Source organism: Bos mutus, chromosome 2 (genome assembly GCF_027580195.1).
Source record: "Bos mutus isolate GX-2022 chromosome 2, NWIPB_WYAK_1.1, whole genome shotgun sequence".
Taxonomy (NCBI): Eukaryota; Metazoa; Chordata; class Mammalia; order Artiodactyla; family Bovidae; genus Bos; species Bos mutus.
The window spans coordinates 70869362-70895405 of NC_091618.1; the positions used below are offsets into that span (position 1 = coordinate 70869362).

Sequence of the window (26044 nt, forward strand, 5' to 3'; positions counted from 1 at the left end):
GAAGTCCCACCCCCACTTTACCTTAGCATGAGCCAGAGAGGTTGGCGATGGACTAGGCTAGCCTCCATGGGTTCCTTTGGCAGGGCCAGCCTTCCCTATGCCAAGTGACCCTGGCCTACCCCTCCCCTCCACCTGCAGCATCCTTGCTGTATAGTTAAAGCTGGGCAGGTGCTCTGATATTTGTAGCAGGGTCTGGACCAGGGAATGAGTATCCTCTTGACTTTGCTCAACGAAATGTCACTCTCTATAGCTCAGTCCCTGGCTCCTGTCCTCCTCTCCTGGACTCCTCTTCCTTTTCAACCAGCAAAATCCTACTTCTTCCTCAAAGCCCATTGGGAGTATATCATCTTCTCTAAGAAACTTTTTTAGCTTTTCACTTTCCCCCTGACCTTCTGAAGAATGCAGTGGTTCTCTCTGGCCATGGGTCTTCATTATTCTCTGTTTTTAGGATCCCCTATGGTAGGGTTGTCTGTCTCTAAATGCAAGTCAGTTTTTGATCCAGTACCAGCTCCTTGAGGGGAGAGACTGGGTTTCTTCACTGCTTCTCTGCAGCATTTCAGTTCTCAGTTCAGTTCAGTTCAGTCGCTCAGTCGTGTCCGACTCTTTGCAACACCATGAATTGCAGCACGCCAGGCCTCCCTGTCCATCAGCAACTCCTGGAGTTCACTCAAACTCATGTCCATCGAGTCAGTGATGCCATCCAGCCATCTCATCCTCTGTCGTCCCCTTCTCCTCCTGCCCCCAATCCCCCCAGCATCAGTCTTTTCCAGTGAGTCAACTCTTCGCAGGAGGTGGCCAAAGTACTAGAGTTTCAGCTTTAGCATCATTCCTTCCAAAGAATACCCAGGACTGATCTCCTTTAGAATGGACTGGTTGGATCTCCTTGCAGTCCAAGGGACTCTCAAGAGTCTTCTCCAACACCACAGTTCAAAAGCATCAATTCTTCGGCACTCAGCTTTCTTCACAGTCCAACTCTCACATCCATACATGACCACAGGAAAAACCATAGCCTTGACTAGACAGACCTCTGTTGCCAAAGTAATGTCTCTGCTTTTCAGTATGCTATCTAGGTTGGTCATAACTTCCCTTCCAAGGAGTAAGCGTCTTTTAATTTCATGGCTGCAATCATTTCAGTTCTACCATACATCAATCTAGAATTTCTTTTTACCATCTTCTCAGAGAATATTCTATTTTTCCCAGTGAGGTTGCTCTAAAAAATAAAGCACATAGGAGTATAGAAAGTTAAAACTGAGGTTCCCTTCTCCTCTCCTAATTCTTCTATTATTGGTGTCTACTGTTGAGTCTCATGCCTCTTCTTCCAGAGGCTTCTCTGTACAAACACAAATTCACACCCATCCACAGACACATTTCTTTGATTTTTTTTTTCTAATAGCGCAAACTCTTGTTTTGTGGATTCCTTTCTTCTACTTCACAGTGCAGTGTAGTCTTGGGTCCATTTCATGAATACAGAATTGTCTCATTTGTTTAGCAGCCATGTGTGGATGTACCATAATTATTAAGAATCCTCTGTTGCTGGATATTTGGGTTGTAAGATTTTTTTCTGGCAGCAAAATTTCTTTTACTAAAGTACTTGCAAAAAAAAAAATAAAGTACTTGCACATTTGAGTAAGTATTTTTGTGGCTTAGAATTCCTAAAGATCTCTTCCTAGAGATGGAGTTCCTGGGAAATAGTGTATGCCTTTGGATTTAGAGGATATTACAAAGTGGCCTCCGAGGGAAGTTGAATAGATTTTCTCTTTCAACAGTGAATGGAAGTGAATTCTCCCCATTTTCATACTCCAGTTCAGTTCAGTCGCTCAGTCATGTCCGACTCTTTGAGACGCCATGAACCACAGCATGCCAGGCCTCCCTATCCATCACCAACTCCCGGAGTCCACCCAAACCCATGTCCATTGAGTTGGTGATGCCATCCAGCCATCTCATCCTCTGTCATCCCCTTCTCTTCTTGCCCTCAATCTTTCCCAGCATCAGGGTCTTTTCAAATGAGTCAGCTCTTCGCATCAGGTGGCCAAAGTATTGGAGTTTCAGCTTCAACATCAGTCCTTCCAATGAATACCCAGGACTGATCTCCTTTAGGATGGACTGGTTGGATCTCCTTGCAGTCCAAGGGACTCTCAAGAGTCTTCTCCAACACCACAGTTCAAAAGCATCAATTCTTCGGTGCTCAGCTTTCTTCACAGTCCAACTCTCACATCCATACATGACCACTGGAAAAACCATAGCCTTGACTAGATGGACCTTTGTTAACAAAGTAATGTCTCTGCTTTTTAATATGTTGTCTAGGTTGGTCATAACTTTCCTTCCAAGGAGTAAGCATCTTTTAATTTCATGGCCGCAATCACCATCTGCAGTGATTTTGGAGCCCAGAAAAATAAAGTCAGCCACTGTTTCCACTGTTTCCCCATCTATTTGCTATTTTCATACTGGAACCTCACTAATGCTATATATTACCAACCTTTCAAACCATTGTGAAGGGCAAAAATGAGATTTAATTATTGTTCTGATCTTTTATATATATATATATATAAATAGATAGATAGGTAAAGTTCCATTAGTTTTTGGTATATTTACTGCCATTAATTTTGCCTATTTGTGTCATTTGTCCACCTTACTTTTGTACTACTGCTATTTTCCTATTGATTTCTAAGAGTTATTTTTACACTGGGTATTGGCCTTCCCCAGTGGCTCAGCAGTAAAGACCGCCTGCCATGCAGGAGATGCGAGACATGTGTATTCAGTCCCCTGGTTGGGAAGATCCCTTGGAAGAGCAAATGACAACCCACTCCAGTATTCTTTATCTAGAGAATCCCATGGTCAGAGGAGCCCATCAGGCTACAGTCCATAGGGTTGCAATGAGTCCAACATGACTGAGCAACTGAACACACTCACACATATTGGGTGTTGTTCGCCAGATGTATAGGAGATATTTTCCCAGTTTATCTTTTCACTTGTTGTTTAGGTTGTTATTATTACTTTTAAAGAAAGCTTTATCTAACTGAAGACTTTCTAAAACTTCTTATTTTCTCTACGGTAAAACATGAGCATAAGCTTTGAAATTCAGCATGAGTTCAAACCCAGGCCACACAACTTTTTCTGTGGACAGGGCCAAGACTTAACCTCTCTCAGCCCTGGGGTTCTCATCTGTTCTTAGAAGCAGTGCTGGGAATACATCAGACAAAAGCACTGAGTGAGCATTGACACAAATGGATGGAATTAACAAAGAACCACCTCTGGAAGTAGGAAGCTGGAAGTAGGAAGCTGGAAGTAGGCTCTCTCCGGTTTGATGCTGCCCCACCCCCCTCTAATACCTACTATGGTTCTTTCCTCAAATTCTCTTCCTTGTTCAGGAGTGGGGGTTGGTTCCCCTGCAATGTGTCCCTACCTCTCTCACCCTGGAAAAATCCGGGTGAGCAGATTTTGGCTGTCTCCTCCTTGAATAATCAGAAAGGTGGAAAAAGAAGGCATTCCTTAAGTTAAATGTCTGTTCCACCAGCCAGGCCATGTGGCCACCTGACAAAAGTCACGCAGCATTCTCCCACTCAACATCACTGAAACTTACTAAGCCTCATCATTTCAGTCTTAGATCAATTTGCTAGATTTTCATTTCGTGTTCAAGTTGTTCATTCCCTCTTTCACACGGGCTAGTAATTTCAGGGCCTGTATTACAATTTCGAGATGTTGCCTTAGCAGCATTACAAAACGTTAAAGTACATTTAAGCCTTGAATTGTCACTTAAGATTATTGCAGGAAATTAGGACTTTCTGGATCATAAATGTGACAATAGATTGAGAACACAGCTTCTATTATGGCTAAATGGGGACAAAGAGAAAAAAAAGTGTTAAGTACAATATAGCTACTTCTTGTATGGATGCCTGCTGTGTGGAGGCTGCTGCTGGAGGATGGGCTGAGGGGGCTGGTCCAGGCGAGGAACTTGGGAGGGGGACTGCACCATCCCCAAGCCAGGGGCACAGAGAGCACCCTCCCTACCTGAGAAGCATACTGGGAGGGCTATGGGGGTTGGGGGCACAGACTCTGGGCATGTCTGGATTTTCTGATCATCCCCACCCAACTCCGTCCTCTTCTATCTTTATCTTTAGCATCACCCTCGCCCAGCCTTTCATTGTGTTTAATGGCCAGCTTCACTTAATGCCAGGCTGTCTGCCCACACCACTGAGGTCCTCATGGAACTGTGGGCTTCTAGAAGGTGGAGGGAGGTCAAGGGCACTAACAGCCCCTGGACCAGTAAGTGGCGGTTTAGGGGGCCCTGTCCTATGTGTCTCTTTGATTTGGGGTAGAAATCAGCTAAGAGTGCCCACCAAGCTTCCCAGAAGTCTGCAAGTGTTACAGCCAGAGGGCACCCCATTTGTGGTGATGCAGCCACCCACTCTCCAGAGTGCCCCCTGCAGGTGGTGGCTGCAGTATCCACGGTCCCTTGGGAAATGGCTATATTTGCATCTGTGATGTGATAAGCTGGCTACTGAGCCCCACCATGTACTTTTCTGGGGTGCTGGGTTTCCAGTGTGGGTTCTGCAGCCCAGCAGACATTCTCCTGAACCTGAGGTCAACTCAACCACACAGTAAGCCACCTTGGGGCACACACACAGACCATCTCCTATACAGGGCTCAGCACCTCCTTGCAACAGGATCGGGTTCTGTGTTTCCTCAGCAGCCAGCCACAGTGGCAGCATTTTCAGGCATTGGGCAGGATGGCTGAAAAAGCCAGTGAAAGTTCGGGCAAGCAGGAGTCCTGTCTCTGCAGCAGGCCGCTTCTGTGCTTGGCTGTAGTGAGAGTCTCTAGGCCTCCGCACCTCCAAGCTCCATCCCAGCAGGGAACTGACCCCCTGGCTTCCAGCCTCCAATGGCTGAACCCTTGTAGCAGGCAGCATTAGCCCCATTTTACAGATGAGGCATAGAGAGCTCAAGGAAACAGGACAGAGGTAGAAGAGCTCAGTGTGGGCCTCAGGGCTCTGTCCCTTTAGGTGTCCCAGATGCTCAATCACCTGAGCATGCAGTGTCCCGCACACCCCATCTTGTTCCCATGTGAGACCGGGAGCCCTTAAGAATGGCTGGTGCCTTTCCTGGTGGGCTGGGAGGGAGGAGGCACACTTCTCTACCCTCTGTGCACGCAATCTATGGCTGCCTTGTCTTCACATAATTCCCCTGGCATCCTTGTCCTCTGGTCCCTCCACTGTCTGATCATAAGATGCTCTGGGCCCCATCATTAATCTCTACTTGGGCCAGAGGCCCATGGCCCTCATGGCACAGGGTTCGGGTCAGGCAGTGCCTGGCACCAGTGTGTTTTGACTGAATAAATGTCTGGATCATTCCTTGTCATTTCAGCCCCTGTTTAGATTTAGACGGGCACTTCACCCCCATCATCAGCTTGACTGTGTCCTGCTGCCTAGTTGAGTTCATGTATCCCTTTAGGGCAGGGACAAGTTCTGCTCGATAAGCACAACTCTGTTGGAGATAGTATCAGGGCTGGGGTGCTGCTCAAGGCCCTTCTGAGCTAGCCATGGTCTCGTTCTGGTCCTTAGAAACCCTTGAGCTCTTGGTGCCTGGGGGAGCAGTTGTCCAGCTGGAGATTTCTCAGGGGTTTCCCAGGTACTTGGGAGTAAGTGGCCTGCTGTTATGTGCAGGACCCCTCCCCTGACATCACCAGTTCCTTCCTGAGCCCCAGAGTCCCAGCTCCAACACAGTTGGTCTCATGATATTGGCAGTAGGGCCTCAGATGGCACAATCATGACAGGGACATTCTGGGGAGGGGCAGGGCCACCGCTACCCACTCAAGCACTTCCTCCCACCTTCCCCACTCCCACCTTCCCCCCTTACTCCATTGCGTTTCCTGCGTTGGTGAAGCTCAGAGGCCCTACTGTCTCCAGGTTCTCTGCAAACACTGTACCCCCATTGCCCCTATCTCACCTCTTGGTGAAGCTCTGAGCTCCTCCTTTTCCCACTGGATGGGATCAGTTCCTCTACTCCAGACAGGGAAGGCCCAGACTGGGTTGGGAGAGGTGAGGGTTCCTACTTCCACCTGAAATCTTCCCTGCCCACCCTCCCATGTCTCTTGGGAACAAGTTTTCTTCCCTTGCCCACACCCAGAGATGTCTCCTCACCCCTTTCCTTTCTCTCTTTCTTCCTCTGTTACCAGTGGGTCCTATTTAATTCCTCATACCACAGGTTTTGCATTTTTGATATGTCCACTCTCCATGGCAACCGAGAAAGGCTACTGTGCCTCTCTTCCTCTTCAGTGGGTTTCCTTTGGCCACAGCTCTCATGTGGCCAGAGCCCAGCACCCCAGCTCCTCTCTGAGCTGCCCCTGGAAGCATTCCAAGTTCCTACCTCATGTCCAGAGCTGGCTGGCTGAGCTGGTCCCTGAGCTCAGGTGAATTCCCTTAGCTCATTACCGAAGTGTCTTTCAAAAAGCAGGTTAACAGAGTAAGAAAGTTGTCATTGGCGTGGCTGCAAATGTCCATGACTTAGAGCTGACAGCTCCCTGTGCCAGGGTCCAGAGCTGTCAGCACCCAAGGTCTGAACAGACAGACAGAGACGGTCAGCCATCTGACCATTGTGATTGTGATGAGCGCTGCTTTATTTTGTTTTCTAATTGAGTCACTCAAAGGAGGCTGTTTGCCATCACCGCTGCCAGCTCATTGTGAGACACCCAGTGCTGGAAGGGTCTCTTTTCACCTTCCATCCTGTGCACATGACCCATCTCCTCTAACGCTTGCTAGGTCACTATTTTGAGATACACATTGGGGCAGTTGGAGTATGGCAGAAGGGGTGAGGATGGTGGAGGCAGAGAGACCCAGGATCAAAGCCTGGCCCAGCCCATCTAGCTGACGTTTTTAGACAGGTCAGTGCTTTCTGTCTATTACGTGGATTGAATGACACCCAGCTTCCAAGGTTACCATGAGGACTGAATTTGTAAAGCCCCAAACTGGGTCTTGGACAGGTCAGTCGGTCTTCGTCTTTTGGCTCCCTCATTTGAAATAACAAAATGACTTGTTTGTTTCCAACCTACCCATCTGAGATGCTAGTGTTAGAGAAGTCCCATCACAGAGGTCAGGCTGAAGATGGAAAGAAGATGCATGGAAGGGGCTGGTCGTTTATATCACAGTGCCCAGCGTAAAAGGAGAGAATAGTGAGGATAGCTAAGTTAGTTTGTTAGGGCTGCCGTAACAAAATACCACCAACTGTATGGCTTAAACAATAGCTTATTTTCTCATGGTTCTGGGGAGCAGAAGTCCAAGATCAAGAGGACAGCAGGTTTGGTGTCTTCTGAAGCCTCTGTTCCTGGCTTGCAGATGGCAGCCTTCTCACTGTGTCCTCCTGTGGTCATCCCTCTGTGTTGTATGTGGCCTAATTTCCTCTTATAAAGATACCTGGTCATTGGATTAGGGCCCACTGTCATCACTATCTCTTTAAAGACTGTCCCCAAATACAAACAGTCACATTCTGTGTTATTAGAGTCAATCAGTTTGGTAGCTGAGTCATGTCCAGCTCTTTGCAACCCCATGGATTGCAGCACGCCAGGCTTCCCTGTCCTTCACCAACTCCTGGAGCTTGCTCAAACTCATATCCATTGAGTCGATGATGTCATCCAACCATCTCATCCTCTGTCTTCCTCTTCTCCTCCTGTCTTCAATCTTTCCCAGCATCAGGGTCTTTTCAAATGAGTCAGTTCTTTGCATCAGGTGGCCAAAGTATTGGAGCTTCAGCTTCAGCCTCAGTCCTTCTGATGAATATTCAGAACTGATTTCCTTTAGGATGGACTGGTTGGATCTCCTTGCAGTCCAAGGGACTCTCAAGAGTCTTCTCCAACACCACAGTTAAGCATCAATTCTTCGGCACTCAGCCTTCTTCACAGTCCAACTCTCACATCCATACATGACCACAGGAAAAACCATAGCCTTGACTAGACGAACCTTTGTTGGCAAAGTAATATCTCTGCTTTTTAATATGCTGTCTAGGTTGCTCATAGCTTTTCTTCCAAGGAGCAAGTGTCTTTTAATTTCATGGCTATGGTCACCATCTGCAGTGATTTTGGAGGCCCCCCAAATAAAATCTCTCACTGTTTCCATTGTTTCTCCATCTATTTGCCATGAATTGATGGGACTGGATGCCATAATCTTAGTTTTTTGAATGTTGAGTTTTAAGCCAACTTTTTCACTCTCCACTTTCACTTTCATCAAGAGGCTCTTTAGTTTTTCTTCACTTTCTACTTTTCTACCATAAGTGAAGGGTGGTGTCACCTGCGTATCTGAGGTTATTGATATTTCTCCCTGCAATCTTGATTCCAGCTTGTGCTTCTTCCAGCCCAGCGTTTCTCATGATGTACTCTGCATATAAGTTAAATAAGCAGGGTGACAATATATAGCCTTGATGTACTCCTTTCCCAATTTGGAACCAGCCTGTTTTCCCATATCCAGTTCTAACTGTTGCTTCTTGACCTGCATACAGATTTCTCAGGAGGTAGGTCAGGCGGTCTGGTATTCCCATCTCTTGAAGAATTTTCCACAGTTTGTTGTGTTCTACACAATCAAAGGGGCTTCCTTTGTAGCTCAGTCAGTAAAGTATCTGCCTGAAATGCAGGAGACCAGGGTTCGATCCCTGGGTTGGGAAGATCCCCTAGAGAAGGACATAGCAGCCCACTCCAGTATTCTTGCTTGGGAAATTCCATGGACAGAGGAGCCTGGCAGGCTACAGTCCATGGGGTCACAAGAGTCTGACATGACTTACCAAATAAACTACCACCACCACCATATAAAGGCTTTGGTGTAGTCAATAAAGCAGAAATAGATGTTTTTCTGGAACTCCCTTGCTTTTTTGATGATTCAGCAGATGTTGGCAATTTGATCTCTGGTTCCTCTGCCTTTTCTAAATTCAGTTTGAGTATCTGGAAGTTCACGGTTCACATACTGTTGAAACCTGGCTTGGAGAATTTTAAGCATTAATTTGCTAGTGTATGAAATGAGTGCAATTGTGCAGTAGTTTGAACATTTTTTGTCATTGTCTTTCTTTGGGATTGGAATGAAAACTGATCTTTTCCAGGACTGTGGCCACTGCTGAGTTTTCCAAATTTGCTGGCATATTGAGTGCAGCACTTTAACAGCATCATATTTTAGGATTTGAATTATTGGGGTAGAACTTCAATATTTGAATTTTTGCAGAGACACAATTCAGCCCATAACAGGGTGTGACATTTATCATACTTGCTGGAATACTTTTTAAAAAGTATTTTTGGACTTTTTATTGAAGTCTTATAAATTTGCAGTTTGAACGCATTCACAGAACTCAGGAAAGAGAGCATCACCAGTACCCCCACAGCTCCTTTGTGCTCCCTTGTGCTGATCCCCCAAGGATAACCAGTATCCTGACTTTGAACACCATACCCTTGCTTTCCTGTTTTATTTAAAATTTTTAATTAATTTGGTTTTGGCTGTGCTGGATCTTGGTTGTTGTCCACAGGCTATCTCTGGCTGCAGACAGCAGGAGCTACTCTCTAGCTGTGGTGTACAGGCTTCTCATTTTGTTTCAGACCACAGGTTCTAGGCACTTGGGCTTCAGTAACCGTGGCACATGGGCTTAGTTGCCCCTTGGCATGTGGAATCTTCCCGGATGGGATTGAACCTGTATCCCCTGCATTGGCAGGCGGATTCTTAACCACTGGACCACCAGGGAGGTCCTTGCTTTCCTTTTCTTGTGCTTTGTATATGCAAAATCATAGAACATTTAATCATCTGTGTCTGCCTTCTTCACTCAGCATTATGTTTGTGAGATTCACCCATGTTGCTGGGTGTAGTTTATTCTGCAAATTCCTCCTGCTTCATGTAGTCTCTGATATCCCACTGTGCACATATTCTATTCATCTACATTTTTTAACCACTGATGAGCTTTTGCATGGTTTTCAAATAGAAAAGTTGCTATGAACATTTTAATCCATGCCTTTAGGTGGACGTGTCTTATGTATTTCTGTTGGCATTTACCCGGGAGTAGATCTGCTGGGGCAGGGGACATGCAAATGTACAGCTTTAGTGGAGATTGCTAAATAGTTTTCCAAAATAGTTGTGGCAGCTGACATACCACCAGCGGTGTGTGGGCCTTCCAGTTGCTCCATATCCTTTCCTATCCATGTTTTATTTTCCCATCATGTCCTTTTCCTTTAGCCATTCTCTTCAGTATGTGGTTGTATCTAACTGGGGCTTTAATTTGCATTTCCCTGAAGATTATGATGTGGAATATCTTTGAATTTGTTTGCTGGCCATTTGGATAGTCTACCTTGTGAAGTTCCTGCTCAAGTCATTTGCTCATTTTTTTTTTCTTTTCCCTACTGGATTATCTGCCTATATCTTGTTGTTTTGTAGGAATGCTTTCTTTGTTCTCTATGAGTCCCTTGCTGATGCTGGAACAATTTTGATGATAAAAGAGGGGGGAGTCTATAAATAAGCTGGGACAAATCTTGTAAACCAAGATCATCCTCAGTAAATTGGGCAAACTCAAATGGTCAACACAGTGTGTTCCAGTTTTAAGAAGATTTTAAAAGGCAAACCAGAAGGCATCAAGGGCTCATATAAGAAGGAAGAGGAAAAAGAGTCATGTTTGTAAGTACATGGCTTTGTAGGGGACTCAGTTTCCTCTCTTCCTGTGTCTTTCTGAAAAAAGTTCACCTTCAGAGCCCAGTATTGGAATGAATTTTTATTCCCATGTGGGGCTGATTCAGCAGTCAGCTTTCTCTTGGTCCATGATCTGCCTTAGGTTGATTAGACTTCTGACATTTTATGATCCTCTTAGTCCAACCTCTAATTCTATTAATGAAGAAACAGATTTTTAAAAATTTATTTAACTGCACTGAGTTTTAGTTGCAGCACATGTGATTTTTCATCTTTCTTGCAGCATGTGGGATCTTTAGTTGCAGCCTGCACACTCATAGTTGCAGCCTGTGGGATCTAGCTCCCTGATTAGGGACCAAACCCAGGCCCCCTGTATTGGGGGATTAGAGTCTTAGCCAGTGGAGCAGCAGGAAAGTCCCTGAAGAAACAAATTTTTTACTGGTTAGATGACAGATCCAAGGTCACACAGATGGTGAGTGCAGAGCTGGGGCTAGAATACCAGGCTGCAGGACTTTCTTGGTAAGCACTGAATATTTTAATCAACCCATATACCTTTGATTGGGTGCAAGGTCATTGCAAGGCATTGATAGCTGCGGAAATCTTGAGGGGTGAGGGGAAGGCCTGGAGTCAGAGGTTCTGCCATTGATGGTGCTGGGCTCAGCTGTCATCCTGTTTTCTTATTGGTCAAATAATAGGGCTCCACTGGAACACGTCCTCAGTATTCCTCAACTCTCAATTCTACATCCCAAAATACTTTGCATAAAGGAAGAGAAAGGATAGCTGGTTTGTTTGTTTGTTTTGGTAACAGGAAATGAATACTTAAGTGTAGATTTCCTATGAAAGGTAAGTATTGGATTGCTTTAGTCAATAAAGAGAAAAGAGAGAAATCAAGCTTTGCATAGTTAAAGTCCTAGTGATGAGTGGTAGAAAGCAGCCACTAGTCCTCTCACTGTCTTTTACTTCAGATGGGCGAAAGGAGGCATTCTGGTTATACCTGAAAGACTGAGTGATGTTACCTTAGGAGACTGAAGAATCACCTCTGTAGGTCACAAAATTAAAGAGACTTACATAATTGGGATTGTTATGACTTGAAGAGAAAACCATATTCAAACTGGCTTAAGCAAAAAGAAGTAAAAAAAAGTATTTTTTAGTTCATGTAATTGAAAAAATCCATGGGTAGGTGTTATTTCAGGTCTGGTTGGATCCAGTTTCAAATAATGTTAGAAATCCTTGCCCATCTCTCTCGCTCTGTCTTTGCTTTGCTTTCCTTTGCATCGGCATCAGTTTCAGGGAAGGCTTTCCCATGTAGGGGCAGTCATAACCGCAGGCTTGCAGGTTTCTGTTTACCTGGCTGGGCAACACACTCAGACTATTGCTTTCCCAGTGGTTCCAGCAAGTATCCCAAGGCTGGGTCTGATTGGCCTGACTGGGTCCTGTGTCCATCACTGAATGGGCCACTGTGACTCTGACTGCCCACTCCTTCAGCAACTATCCACTTTTGGGGACTAAGAGTAGAGCTTCAAGGACTGAGTCAGGGACAGTGGTTCCCCAAAGGACCATTGGAGTGCTCTTCTTGAAGGAAGGGGGAATTAATTCTAGGCATATACCAAAACTGATATGCACTTTACCACCTGTGATATTGTGATTTATAATAAGAAATATATATGTGGTCTTTGCCCCCGTTTCTGGCACAGGGCTCTTAAAACCTTTGGAATTGCCTAAGTGAGGAGCCTAATGGAGATGTCTTTTTTTATGTGAACGAGGTGACTTTTGGAGGCACCTCTGGATGGGGCTAGTTGCCTGGAGAACCAACAATGTGGTTATAGGGTTAGACTTTTCAGTCCCACTCTGGACCTCCAGGGAGGGGAGAGGGCAGGTTGGAGATTGTGTTCGGTTATCAATGGCTAATAATTTAATCAATCACACTTGCATAAGACAGCCTCCATAAAAACCTCAAAGTATGGGATTTGCAGTGTTTCCCAAGGGGTGAACATGTCCCAGTTGGTGACCACTTGGAGATTTGGAGAGAATGGTGCCCCAGAGAGAGAAGGAAAGCTCCACAGGGTCCTTTCCCCATGTTTGCCCTGTGCATCTCTTTCTCTGGCTGTTCCTGAGTTAAATCTTTTCATGATGAAGGGGCAATCTAGTAAGTAAAGTATTTCTCTGATTTCTGTTTTAGTTGCCTTAGCGATTTAATCAAACCCAAGGTAAAGGTTTTTGGAACCTCAGATCTATAGCTAGTTGGTTGGAAGCATAGGTGATGACCAAAGCCTGCAGCTGGCATCTGAAGTGGGGGAGAGGGGAATAGTTTTGTAGGACAGAGCCCTTACCCTATGGGATCCGATGCTGTTTTCAGGTAAATAGTGTCAGAATTGTGTTTATTTGTAGGACACCCTGCCACAATGTTAGTGCAACCAAAGTGCAGTGGTATGCAGAATCTGTGCTTAAGGCAAGATGGTAGCAGAGAGGCTTCTTTATTTTTCCCTCAAATCCAGGATTCTAGGAAATATAGAGGGAGGGAAATAAAATTTACTATTGAGTAGCAATATGCCAAGTATTGACATACAGGTTCATTGTGTATTACAAATATTACTGTATGCAAGTTTGTGTGCCTGGTACACAGTGAGGCCAAATGATACTCAAGAATAGGAGTTTGGAGCAGAGAAAAGTTCATTGTAGGGCCGTGCAAGGGGAATGAGTGGCTCCTGCTCAAAAAATCCCAAAATCTCTGAGGGGTTTCAGCAAAACCTTTTTAAAGACAAGGTGAGGGAGAAGGGTCACAGGGTGTGTGACCAGCTCCTGCACAATTCTGACTAATTGATGGTGAGGTAACAGGGAAGTGTCATAGGAGTTAACATGATCAGTCCTTAGGGTCCATGTGCAGGCTACGTGCTCATGATCAAGTAAGTAATTTCTTCCATTTGGTGGTGGTTTTTTAGCATTGGTAAAACTCAGGAAATATACATGAGAGACTATGATCTGGGCACTTCAGAGGGGAGCTACAGTAGAGGCTATGGGAAGGGGGACTGTCCCAGGAAGTCCCCATAGGGTCCTACTCAGTGACACAATCATTGCATTTGTTTTTTGTTCAGTCGCTCAGTTGTCTCCAACTCTTTGTGACCCCATGGACTGCAGCACACCAGGCTTCCCTGTCCTTCACCATCTCCCTAAGTTTGCTCAAACTCATGTCCATTGAGTCAATGATGCCATCCAACCATCTCATCCTCTGTCGTCCCCTTCTCCTCCTGCCCTCAATCTTTCCCAGCATTAGGGTCTTTTCCAATAAGTCGGCTCTTCGCATCAGGTGGCCAAAATATTGGAGCTTCAGCATCAGTCCTTCAAATGAATATTCAGGGTTTATTTCCTTTAGGATTGACTGTTTTGATCTCCTTGCTGTCCAAGGGACTCTGAAGAGTCTTCTCCAACACCACAGTTCAAAGGCATCGGTTCTTTGGCACTCAGCCTTTTTTATTGTATAAGGAAGTTATTAATTTCCCAATTTTACTATCAAAGAAAATGATGGCAAGAATGTTAACTACTTGCTTCCTAGGGGCACATTATTGGTGAAAGATCCCAATTCTTAGTCAGCGGGTCCTGACGCTAAAACCACCCTCACACGTATCTGCCTTCTAAACCTGGGCTTCACTCATAAACATCCAGTGAATGGAATCCTTGGCTATGGGAAAGGAGAAAGGGATGTGGCTTGGGTCTTGCTCTTTCTTTGGAGCTGGCCAAATGACCTTGACCTAATCTCTTGTCTGCTGTGAGCCTCCCTTTCCTCAGCTGTAGTTGGGTGGTGTTGGAGCAATCTGTAAGGTGCTCCAAAGCCAAGTGTGACTATCTGTGAAAAAGGGCACCTGCTGTGCTGGGTCTGGGCTAGTCACACTTGGCTTCAATACATCCTAAGGTGGCTCTCAAGTTATCCTTTGAGCTTCTGATCGTGCTCAGTCCCAGCATGCACCACCAGGGCAAGCTGGTCCCCCATGCCCACCCATTCTTCTCCTGGGGCTTTGTTTTTCTTCCCCACCTTAGATGCATCTTGTAGCCTGTATTCTCCCTGACCTGACGCCTGGACCTTGCTCCTGCCCGTGGCTGCCCCTAGTAGAGCCTTGTCCTGGGAAGCACTTCTCCTCCTCCGAGTTCCAGAGTTCCCAGAGCTGATGCGCAGAGGCCTGTCACCCTCTACGTCCTAGCCTGCCTGTCCTGGGTGGGACTACTTGCTCTAAGAGGCTGCTCAGTCTCCTGCAACTTTCTCCATCCTGTCCTAGAGGTGTTGTCGCATCAAACCTGAGAGACCTGCACATTCTAGCTTGACCCCAGGCAGAGCCCTGGCAGGAAAGAGGAGTCCTGTTCCTCACCCATTCAAGGCCAGGGGGCAGCCTTCCTGGGGGAAAGGTGGCTGTCCCACTGCCTGCCTGCTCTTTGTTTCTCCTGGTTCTAGAACAACCCAAAGCCACTGTATTCTTTGTGCATCTGTCTGCAGTGGGCTTGGGAAGGTGGTATCTGATTTGTCTCCTACAAGCCCAAAATTATTTTTGAAGTACTATTATCCTAAACAATGAAGTGATGTGTGTGTATTTATAGATATTAGTGCAGTAGGATTCCAGTTTTTTAGTCAGAAGTTCAAGATGGGACTCTGGTACATTTTTTGATGGAATTAAGCATTTTTTTTTTTTTCTCATACATCCAGTGACCAAGTATTAAGGCCCTACTGTGCTGTACTTGGCATGCGTTGGGACATGGGCTTTGCATCTCCATGTGCTCTCAGTGATCCAGATTTATGTGGAAATTCATAGTTAAATTGGTGTGGTTGAGCTGTCACAGAAGCAAGGACAAGGTCTGGGAAGATTCCTCCTTAGAATGATCAGGGAGCCCTTTGCAGAGGAGAGAATCCTTGAGCAGGTACATTCCAGGAGTTTCCTAGACTCTGTCTTGGGCAAAGACTTGGAATGTGCATGCTTAGTCACTCATTCATGTCTGCCTCTTTGGGACCCCGTGGACTATAGCCCACTAGGCTTCTCTGTCCCTGAAATGTTCCAGGCAAGAATACTGGAGTGGCTTGCTATTTCCTTCTCCAGGGGATCTTCCCATGCTTGTCTCCCTGTGTCAGCTAAACTCTGGGAGAGGGTAGGATTGGTCTCTGGGTTATAAACATGGAGATGTGTGATGAAGGTGATGTAATTGAATTTGTGAACATCTTTGATTAGAAGATCCCAGGTTTTAGGCTTTCTGGCTTCCACTCATTTTCTTTGTAACCTGAACCAAATAGGTTCAGTGTAATGTATGCTAACCTTTTTATCAATAAAGAATAAGGCCAGAGGCCCCCACCCCATCTACCTCACTATATGGTTAGAATATCAGCTCAATAGGTCTTCCCACTTATATTGTTCACCTACCATGTGCTTGATGTTGTGCCAGACACTGCAGATGTAGAATGGGCAAACCCAGTCTCTAATCCCATGGAGCTTTCATGGCTGAGAAGACAGGCATGAAAGACTGTTGTTCCAAGTTAAATATGTCCAAATTACAGAGTGTGGCAAAGAAGCATGGGGTAATGGGAGCTTACAGTATGGGGCTCAAACATGAGGTCTGGGATGATTTCTTGGAGGAAGTGGTCTTTCAGCAGAGGACTGAAAAATGGATAAGAATTTGCATGGTGAAGAGAAGGGAACATGGCTGTATAAGAGCCCGAGGCAGGAGAGAGTTGGCTGGCTCCAGAAAATGAGAAGAGTTGAAGTGTTGGGGAGCAGACACAGCACGCAGGGTACAGGAGAGCCTGAAGGAATAAGTTAAGTCAGATCCTATAGGACTTGTTAGAGATTTGGAACTTTATTATAAGGTTGCAGTTCTTCTAAGGTTTTAATAATAGGCCATTTAAATGTTATAAGCAAGAGGGTGACATGAACTTTTCAACTTAATGAGATGATCCTGGCTTGGGCAGGAGTGATTTTGAACCAAACCAGTGAGTGAGCTTGTGTCTCATCCAGGCATAAGATAAAGGCAGCTCCAATTAGGGATCTTACAGTGGGAGTGGAGAGAAGAGGACACAATGGGGAGGGAAAGCTGACAGGCTTAGAGAAGGACTAGATTTGGAAATGATGGGGGAAGGGGTAGAACAGGATGACTTGCAGGTTTCTAGCTAGAAAAATCAGTGCATGGTGGTAGAGCTTATTAAATTTGGGAGCAGAGGAGGGAGAGAAGGTTTCAGCGGATGGTTGGTCATTCAATTTGGACATGTCCCCGTATAAGGTGTGATGAGCTTTTCAAGCCATGATATTGAATAGGATGATGGCTGTGGATGTCTCCTGACGCTGGCTGTGTTGATTTGGGAACTGCATATCTCTGGAGACGGTATCTCAAGTCAGAGGCATGGAGAAGGTTCCCAGAAAGGGAAACTGAGATGTGTTTAGAGCTGGGACAGAGCTTGAAGGTGCTCTGCAGTTACCCAGTCCAAGCTTGCACTACTCACTTCATGACAGGACAGTAAATCACAAGACCAGTTGTTGAGGCAAGGAATAGAGACTTTATTTGGAAAGTCAGCAGACTGAAAAGATGGTAGACTAGTATCCCAAAGAATCATCTTGCCTGAGTTAGCATTAAGGCTTCTTTCATGCTAAAGGTGGACGGAGTGTTGATGCAAACTTGTTGGTGCAGGAATCCTTTGTTCTTGCAGCTGTCTGTGTAGGTCAAGTCTGGATGTTTCTGAAAACCTCCAACAAGACAAATGTTATTCTCTGCTCTGCAACTTTCATCTCTATGTGAATGGAAAAGTGTTATACCTTTAAAGGTCAGAGCCTTGAGGAGGGGCCGTCCTGTGTATTTCAGACTATAGGCAGTGTGCTTAACTTACAGTAAAAGCAATAGAAAACAAAGGTTAAAGTAAAAGAAATAGATCCAATATGAAGTCAGATTTGTTCTTCTCTATTACATTGCCCTTTGGTCATCAGGCTGGGGAGACAGCAAATGAGGTAACAGATGCAGAATAGCTTTAAAAATTAAATCAGGATATTATTATTGTTGGACTGAACTGGACTTAATATGAATAATAATGTTCATGGCTGCCAATTAACTGCTACACTTGGAGAGATGATACTTAATGTTCCCAAATCTGCAAGACTATTTCCTCACAGTTCTGTTTGTCCCTCTGAAATGAAAACCCACCAGGAAGGATTTATTCTTATCATGTCATGCTACAGTAATTTCATTTTCAAATCATTAACAGGAAGGCATCCTCATCTGATCATTCTTGATACAAAACCCTATCTTAGAAGCCTGATACCGTCTCCTCTACTTTTCTGAGAGCTTTACTGATTTCAGTTAAGACCTTCAGGCCTAAATAAAACGCAAATATAAGTTTGGCTCTTTCATAAACCTCTTTTGATATCTCTCCCATCAGCTCATTTTTTTTTTTGCCTCCTGTTCTGGCATTTGGCTATAGATTGTTCCAGGAATTTCATTGCTAAGTTACAAGATATGAGCAGATAAAGGGGAGTGGAACTCATTTTCTAATTTACTTTGAAACTAAATTCTAGATTGTATTTATGGGGAGGGAAGCAGCCTATGATGAGTGAGAATAGTCTTCAACTCTGAGTTTTTTAAATGGATTTTCATAGGAAAGCATCCTTCCTCGAGCTCTTCCTGTGCCTGGGAGTGGGGGTGGGGGAGAGGTTCTTGCTTCCCATCAAATAAATCCAATCAAAAGTAAATGTTTAGCAGGAGTCTAGCCTGTCAGACTCCTATTCAAAGCTAGTTTGCTTCTTTGAATTTCATCAAGCTCCTCTTATAGTAACAGGAAAGTTTATCCTGTTTCCCTTACATGTAAAAAGGCCCCTTCAAGATGATACCTTTCCTTATCATAGAGATGTGTTAGAGGGGGTTTTTTATTTCTTGACTGTTGAGATTCTGTTATGTAACATGACACCCATCAAAAAAAATTTATTTCTGAACTTGTGGCCATTTAAATTGAAATACCTTTGAATTTGGGATTCAGAAAGCATTTGATCATTGATCCTCCTCAGGGGCTCTCCAGCTGAGGGCAAGCTGCTGGGCAGCATTTTCAACAACATGGACTCTGGACCTTGTCAACTGTGTGAGTTTGGGCAGGTCATTTAACCAATTCATATCTCAACTTTCTTATCTGTGTAATAGCCAAGAAACTAAGTAGTGGCCATCTTGTGGGGCTTATTAAATAAGCAAGTGTCAGTTAAGTGCATAAAAGAGTGTCTGAAATACATGCACAGTAGATTAACTTTAGCTGGTATTACTTCTACCCTGGGGCAGTCAGTTGGATTGTATAGTAATTGTATAGTAATACAAGTGACCATTCATTGACCATTGCTATGCTCTGTACTTTATATGCATGTATATCCTTTAGCTTTTCTTACCACAATTCCTTAAAGTAGATATGGTTATTTTATCCATGTCGTGGAGATATAAGTCCATGGCCACATAGCTGGTAAATAGCAGGGCTGAGGTTCAAACCCAGGTCTGTCTGACTCCAAATCCCAGCCCTTCCCTTTTCCACCGTACCATAGCTCAGTCGGTGGACATACCCATGGGCACTGACTGGGGGTGAGGGTGTGCTGAGGGTGGAGGAGTAGATGGAGGAAAGAAGCGAAGTTCAGGGTCATTTGGAGAGGAGGACTTATTAGCCGAATTAAACAGATGACCAGATATTTATGGAGCATCCCTGCCACTTGTCATTCTTCCTGGAGAAGAATTATGTAGGGATAGGAAGTTAGGGAGGACTCCGGGTTCCTGTTTTCCCGGAATTTGAAGTTTTTCCTTCTTCTTACAGTCCTACCTTCTATCAATTTTCTTCTCTTATTACAGCCTCCACTGTTTGCCTCTCTAGCTCCTTAACCCCCCCTGCCCTCTCACCCTGTGACCTATATATGTGTGTTGAGGGAGAGAGAAATGAATCAGGGTCTCAGGGCAAAACAGCAAGAGCCCCATTTCCAAGTGGTGGAAAGACGTGTGGCCTGGAATTGAGGAGACCTAAATCTTGATCTGAATAGCAGGAAAATCCTGGTAAGGTCACAGAATTTTCTGGGCCTTATTTTTGAGTTGAGGCTTGAAAGGTGTGTGACATCCTGTGGTTCTAATCAGCGTTCTGGATCTCTTAGCTCTGGGAGCTGTCCGGATGGCAGTGAGAATGTTGATGGTAAGGTAGTGGTAGTGATAACGGGTGAAAGAGGAGATCGAGACAGTGATGATGGTAAACGTGTGCTAGAGATGGCAATGGGGGTGATGGTGGTGAAGACAGAGATGGCAGTGGAGGTCATGGTGATGGTGATGGTTTGGAGATGGTGATGATGGTGGAGGTGGCGGCGGAGGTGGAGGTGGAGGTCATGGCAGTGGAGGGACAGGTGATCACGGAGGTGCTGATGACTAATGTAAGCCCTTATCTAGCACCAGGCACTGTACTTCTTAGCACTTCATGGCCATTGTCTCAACTAATCATCCCAGCAGCTGTTGTCATCTCCATTTTGCATATAAGAAGCCTGCGCTTTAGAGATAAAATGTGAACATCCCTTGGTGGGAGAAGTTACCTAGGTCAGATGCAGGTGGAATTACAGGTGCCAGAATATATGTCTTTGGAGATTTTATGACAGACATAGAGTAGGAGGACTGTTCATCTGGGGAGTTAAATATTTTCATGTTCTGCTCTCCCCAGACCCTTTCCCTCTATAACCAAGTTGTGCCCAGATGGAAATTTAGGGTCATAACTGCAAGAGTTCTTCCTCCTGAGACCACACAGTGTATAATGTAGAAAACGTCTCCCTCCACCTTTATCAGATGCTCTTCTCAATGATTTCTCTTCTCTATGAGTTTTCCCCTTTGGTTCAAACCCTAAGCCTTATGTTTTGGGTTTGTGGCTACAGCTTCTCTCATAAAGACTTGTAGCATCTTCATGGGAGGCTGTGATTGATGGGGGTCCCTGAAGTGAAGTATTTTGGGGCAAAAGAAAATACTCCAACACGTGTCTTTTCTATATCCTATTTCTCCCGATGATCCTCACTTGTATTCTGTACCCCAGGAGGCCATCTTGGAGAGAAACAGAAGAAACAGGTTTCTAGCATGGAGAACTCAGGACTGGGGGAAAAGTGCATGGACTGGGAGACAAAAGCTACTTGTGTCTGAAGGCACAGGCCAGACCCAGACTGTCAGCCCTGTTCGCACCTCCTCCTTGGGCCTGGAGGTTCTGACCTTGCTGGATTGAAAAGGTGGTCCCTTCTTCCAAGGCCTATTCTCTCTTCCTCCTTTCCTCAGGATGGGAATGGAAATAATCCAGGCAGGGGCCCTGCATCAGGAGGCTTAGTACTGACCCCCTCTGGATGGGGAAGCTGGCTTCAGATGAATTCTATATACATGAGGTGAATGCATGTTAAATGTTCTCTTCTCCAGCCCCTCGTCTAACCTCCAACACCCACTCTCCCTCCTACGAATGTTTATTGAGCAATTACTTTGTAAAGATGTTCTATTAGGTGTTGAGGACAGGAGAGTGAAGGTGGAACATCTTGACCTCATGGAATTTATGGTCTAGTTGATGCTACAGTGTCCTGATGACAGGGGCTGGTAGTAAAGGTGCCGGTGATCTCATAGCAGGGAAAATGATAGAGCCTTGTAGAGACCAGGAAGGCTTCCTGGAGGCAGTGCCACTATGTGGAAACTTGTAGAATAAGAGCTGGAACCAGCATGGCAGTGGGGTGAGAGGAGTGGAGAGGGAGAGAGGAGGAAGAGCAGAACATGAGGACGACATGGTCCAGGCACAGGGATCAGAGTGGGGGGGGCCCGGGGACCAGAAAGAACAGACTGGGCACTTGCTTGCCCCACCTGGGCCTGGCCTGCCTCAGTCACAAGCACCCAAGGCTGGTTCTCCCAGGGTCCCAGTTGTCTCTGCACAGAGGGACCTCAAACAGGAACCAGGATCCACAGGCATGTTGACACCTATCTGCGCTCCTGAAATGCCTGTGTTGCCTCTGCTGTTTGGGCTTGGCTGAACCTGCTCCATCCATGAGTAGCTTGGTTTCATTAGGTCTGAGGGGAGCTCGTGACCAGTGCAAACACCATGAGACTACAAGGCCTGATGTTTGGACTCCTGGGCTGGGTGACCTGGGGCCTCTCTTGGCACTTCTCTGGGGCTTTTGCAGGCTCATTGGTAGTTTCATGGCTGAGGGTTTTTTTTTTTTTTTCCAGTGCTTGCATTCTGGGGTTTTAATTCTCTACTGCTTGCAAAGAACTAAATCCTATTAGAAACTGCAGCTTTTCAGCCATGAAGCAGTGTTTATAAGTGGCACAGTCATCGCCACAGGGGTGCCATGAGTTGATGATCTGGAGAGGATGGCTGGTCATCACATGATCTGTTGCCTCCCCCACATTCTTGCAGGGGGCAACACAGTCCCCATGACCACCACCCACTCCCGGGCTGTGCACTACTAGGGAGGAAGTGTTCAGCTTCTCTCATGGACTTTGGTAGTCATCCCAGACCCAAGGGTATCACTGTCAACTAATTCAGAACAGACACAGAGAAACTGATTCAGAAAGCCACACAGCTGCATACAGTTGAGACCCACATAGAAAAATATTTATTTAACAGATTCCAGTTGATCACTGACCATGCATTCATAAAGGAACAGAGGCACTAAACCACGACGACGACCCTAAATGCTGCTTACTTGGAGTGCAAGTGGGTGTCTGACAGCTCCCAGGCAGAAGGGCTTGTTTTAGAAATATTGATATTTATGTTGTTACTGCGATTTATAGTTTGTCTTCTTATATTGAAGCTTGCAGAGCAGAGTGGGATGGATGTCATGCTTAGCAAATTGCAGGCCATCTGGAATCTGGGTCCCTGGCCTCTACATAGTGGATGGAGCCACCCTGGGGATGGGGGAACCATCTTTTCCTGGGCTTCATCAAACAGCTAGGGCAGGGACAGGACATCAGACCATCTGTCTTCATGGACAGAAGCAGCCATCTGTGGCCTCTACATTACTTTAAAGCTGTGACCTGCCCTCCTCTCTGAAAACCAAATCCCAACAGCTTTTCTAGCTTCTCCCAAAGACCATTTCTCAATGGGAAGGAGAATAAGGTGGCAGATCAGTTTTAAATGAAGGTCTTTAAGCTGACAGCTCATGGGAAATGTGACTGTGAGGTGTCCAGGCAAGTCCTGGTAGGGTCAGAGGACACAGAACAGGGAGTAGCTCTTCACGTGGGGGTGTCCAGTGCACAGCCATCACCTGTGTTCCTGACACCCCATCTGCTTCCAAAGCCCCCCCTCCTACTTTCCTTTGGCAAACAGCAATGAATGGTGACCGTCCTTCCAGGAAGCCACCTGTTAGCTACTAAGGGACTTGCCTGCACGTGATGCAGTCCTCCTCAAAGCCATGGGAGAAAATGGAAGAGGTGTGTGCCAGTGACATAAGCAAGGCTGTATATGGCTTAGTTACTGTGATCTTGGGGAAAGATGGAGCGGGGAAGGGGGGAAGCAGCAGAAGGAAAAGGAATGAGAGGTGCTTCTCACTGCAGACACATGTAAGTAAAGAGAGGGGAAAGGAAAGGAGTGAGGAGAAGGAAGAGGATGGGGAAGGAAGGGGAGGAACCAGAGGGAGGGGTTTCTGAGCTACTGCCAGCTCAGAGTTCCACTCATTCAAATGTGATGCTTCAAAGGCAAGTCTGTACCAGCGATGGGGCCACACAAATGCCCACAATCCACATTCTGCTTCTATTTCTGCTTCTCTTAGGCCAGTGGTTCTCAAATTTGAGTATCAGCACCAACCAGTGGATTCTTGCCCCCAAGTCTCTGATTCAGCAGGTCTGGCTTGTAAGTTCCCAGGCAGTGCTGATGCTGCTGTTCTAGGAACCTCCTCTTTGAGAACTCTTGTCTTAGAAAGTGAAAGTCGTTCAGTTGTGTCTGACTCTTTGTGACCCCATGAACTATACAGTCCATGGAATTCTCCAGGCCAGAATACTGGAGTGGGTAGCCTTTCCCTTCTCCAGGGGATTTTCCCAACTCAGGGATCAAACCCAGGTTTCCTGCATTGCAGGTGGATTCTTTACCAGCTGAGCCACAAGGGAAGCCCAAGAATACTGGAATGGGTAGCCTATCCCTTCTCCAGCGGATCTTCCCAACCCAGGAATTGAACCAGGGTCTCCTGCATTGCAGGCACATTATTTACCTTAGAGGTTAGAGACTTAGTCTTAGAGGTTAGAGACTAAATCAATGTTGGTACTGGTTTGGGCTCCTGGAGTGAAAGTCAGAGAGTGAGATCCATGTCTCAGCTGGCTGGCAAGAGCAGACTGGCAAACACAAAGATATAAATCAAGAAAATGCTAAAACCTGTTATTGGATATACTTGTCTCTTCCTAGCTCTTCATTCAAATAGCCATATGCTTACTTTCCACTAGCAATTGTGGTTTAAATGTCAGTTGACAAGCAGATGTCCCCCACCTTTCTATGTGTGAGTTAACTTACTGCCCACAAGCCCTGATGCAGTGCTCTCTTGCCATCTCCACCCAGCCCTCTGTTCTGGCCACACTGAGCTGTGCAGCTGTCAGAAAGTGGTGTGGCCCTTGATTCCTCCATCCCCGCTTGTGCTGTGTTCTTGACCTGGCTGCCATTTTCCAGGAGAACTAACTGTTAGTTAGTCACTAAATCATTTCTGACTCTTTTGGTTCCACATGGTCTGTAGCCATGGTCCTATATCCATGGATTTCCCATGCAAGAATACTAGAGTGGGTTACTGTTGCCTTTTCTAGGTGATCTTTCAGATCCAGGGATCGAACCTGTGTTGGCAGGCGAGTTCTTTACCACTGAGCCACCAGGAAAGGTTGAACTGACCCACTCTTACTCTCCTTTGAATGTTCCCACCTGTGGGAAAGTCAGCCAGCGTTGCTCATTGCTGCCATGATGTTCTAGCCAGGGTCTGCTCTTATGACCCTTTGTAAAAAGTCACCAGACTGTGGTTGCCTTGTCCTCAGCTTTTTATCATCAGTGCCTTGGATAGGGGGTGTCTAACTCCTGCTTACTTGTGGTTAGGGTCAGGGGGAAGTTAGAATATTATAAGGCAGGAAGAGGATGGAGAACTCTACTAATCACAGAAATTTTAAATCATTCTCAACATTCCCCAAGGCTTCAGTGAGATGGGTGGAAGAGTCAATCTTTGAGATTTCTTGAAATCACACAAAATACCTTTGGCTGGAGAAAAGATTGAATTTCCAGATCTTTTCTGCTTAGTAGAAGCTATGTATTCTTTTGCGGCACATGCTTATGTAAGATAGATGGGAGGTGGGGGCAAATGGATGGACAGATGGGTGATTAGACGGTGTCCTTATATTATAGACTTGCTCATCAGGTCATCACCTGGAATCATATTTTGTTTTGCAAACCTTCTTCAGCTCCTTTGGGTAAACTTCAACTTCCTTTGGGGGGAATATATGTACTCCAGAGCTTTATCGTGTGTCAGTTCTTGAGAGACTTGGTTTTAAAACAGAATCCAGTGTCTGAAGGTGTCATGCTAACTTTAACTGGTGTCTGACATGGACCTGCCTCTCACTGCATTCTACACTGTGAATGGTCAGCCCTTGAGTCAAAAAAAGAAAGACAAAACAATCCTACTACATTTAAAAATAATGAAAGCCTTCTTTGTCAGTCTCAGGTGGAATCCAGTGTTTGAGCAGTGTGGCAAGGTAGCAGGGGTCCTGCCACCCTGACCTGTGACATCTTTTTAGGCGAATGACTTAGCCTCAGTTCTGTCTCGTGTAGGACAAGGGAATCTCTAACTGGTCTCCAGGTTCTCTTTCTGATGACTGTAAGATGAGCCATTTCTAAGGGACTCACAAATAGTTACCTTCACTTTAAAGATTTGAAGGGAGAAGAGACAGTGTCAGATGTACGATGCTGCCACATCCCAGGCGGCATACCTTAATGCACTTCTGAAGACTAAACCAGGCAGGCTGACTCGAATGCTGTTGAAATGTCAGGCTGCAGGGTGGGACGCTGTCGGACCTCCGCATCACTTCTGTTTTTTAAACAACATTACTCTGCTGAGAATAACTCTGTGTCACCATCTAATGGCGCTTGTCAGTGTAGTGATCAAGGAGGAAAAATGGAAGTACTTTATGTGGAAAAACAGATAAGATATGAAGCTTTTCCTAAACCCGGAGTACAATACAGATCTATCAACACTTCCCTTAGAACAGTTTACCTGCTTTTTGTGACTGACTTCAGTTCACTGATCATCATTCAAGTTCACACTAAAGTCATTTATCTGCAGGCTATACATTATACCACACAGACCACAGGATTATAGGTTTTTCCAAATGTAATATACAAGACCAAATTGATTGCAGCCCAACGTAAATTTAGTCAAATCTTTAATATACTCTATTAAGGCGTGAATAAAAATTTA

General features: G+C 45.5%; 1 protein-coding gene across 1 annotated transcript in view; it reads left to right on the forward strand.

Annotated features, from left to right (window-relative positions):
• GPR39 (G protein-coupled receptor 39) overlaps positions 1 to 26044 on the forward strand; it is a 261205-nt gene that overhangs the window by 230295 nt on the left and 4866 nt on the right. The window lies entirely within an intron of this gene.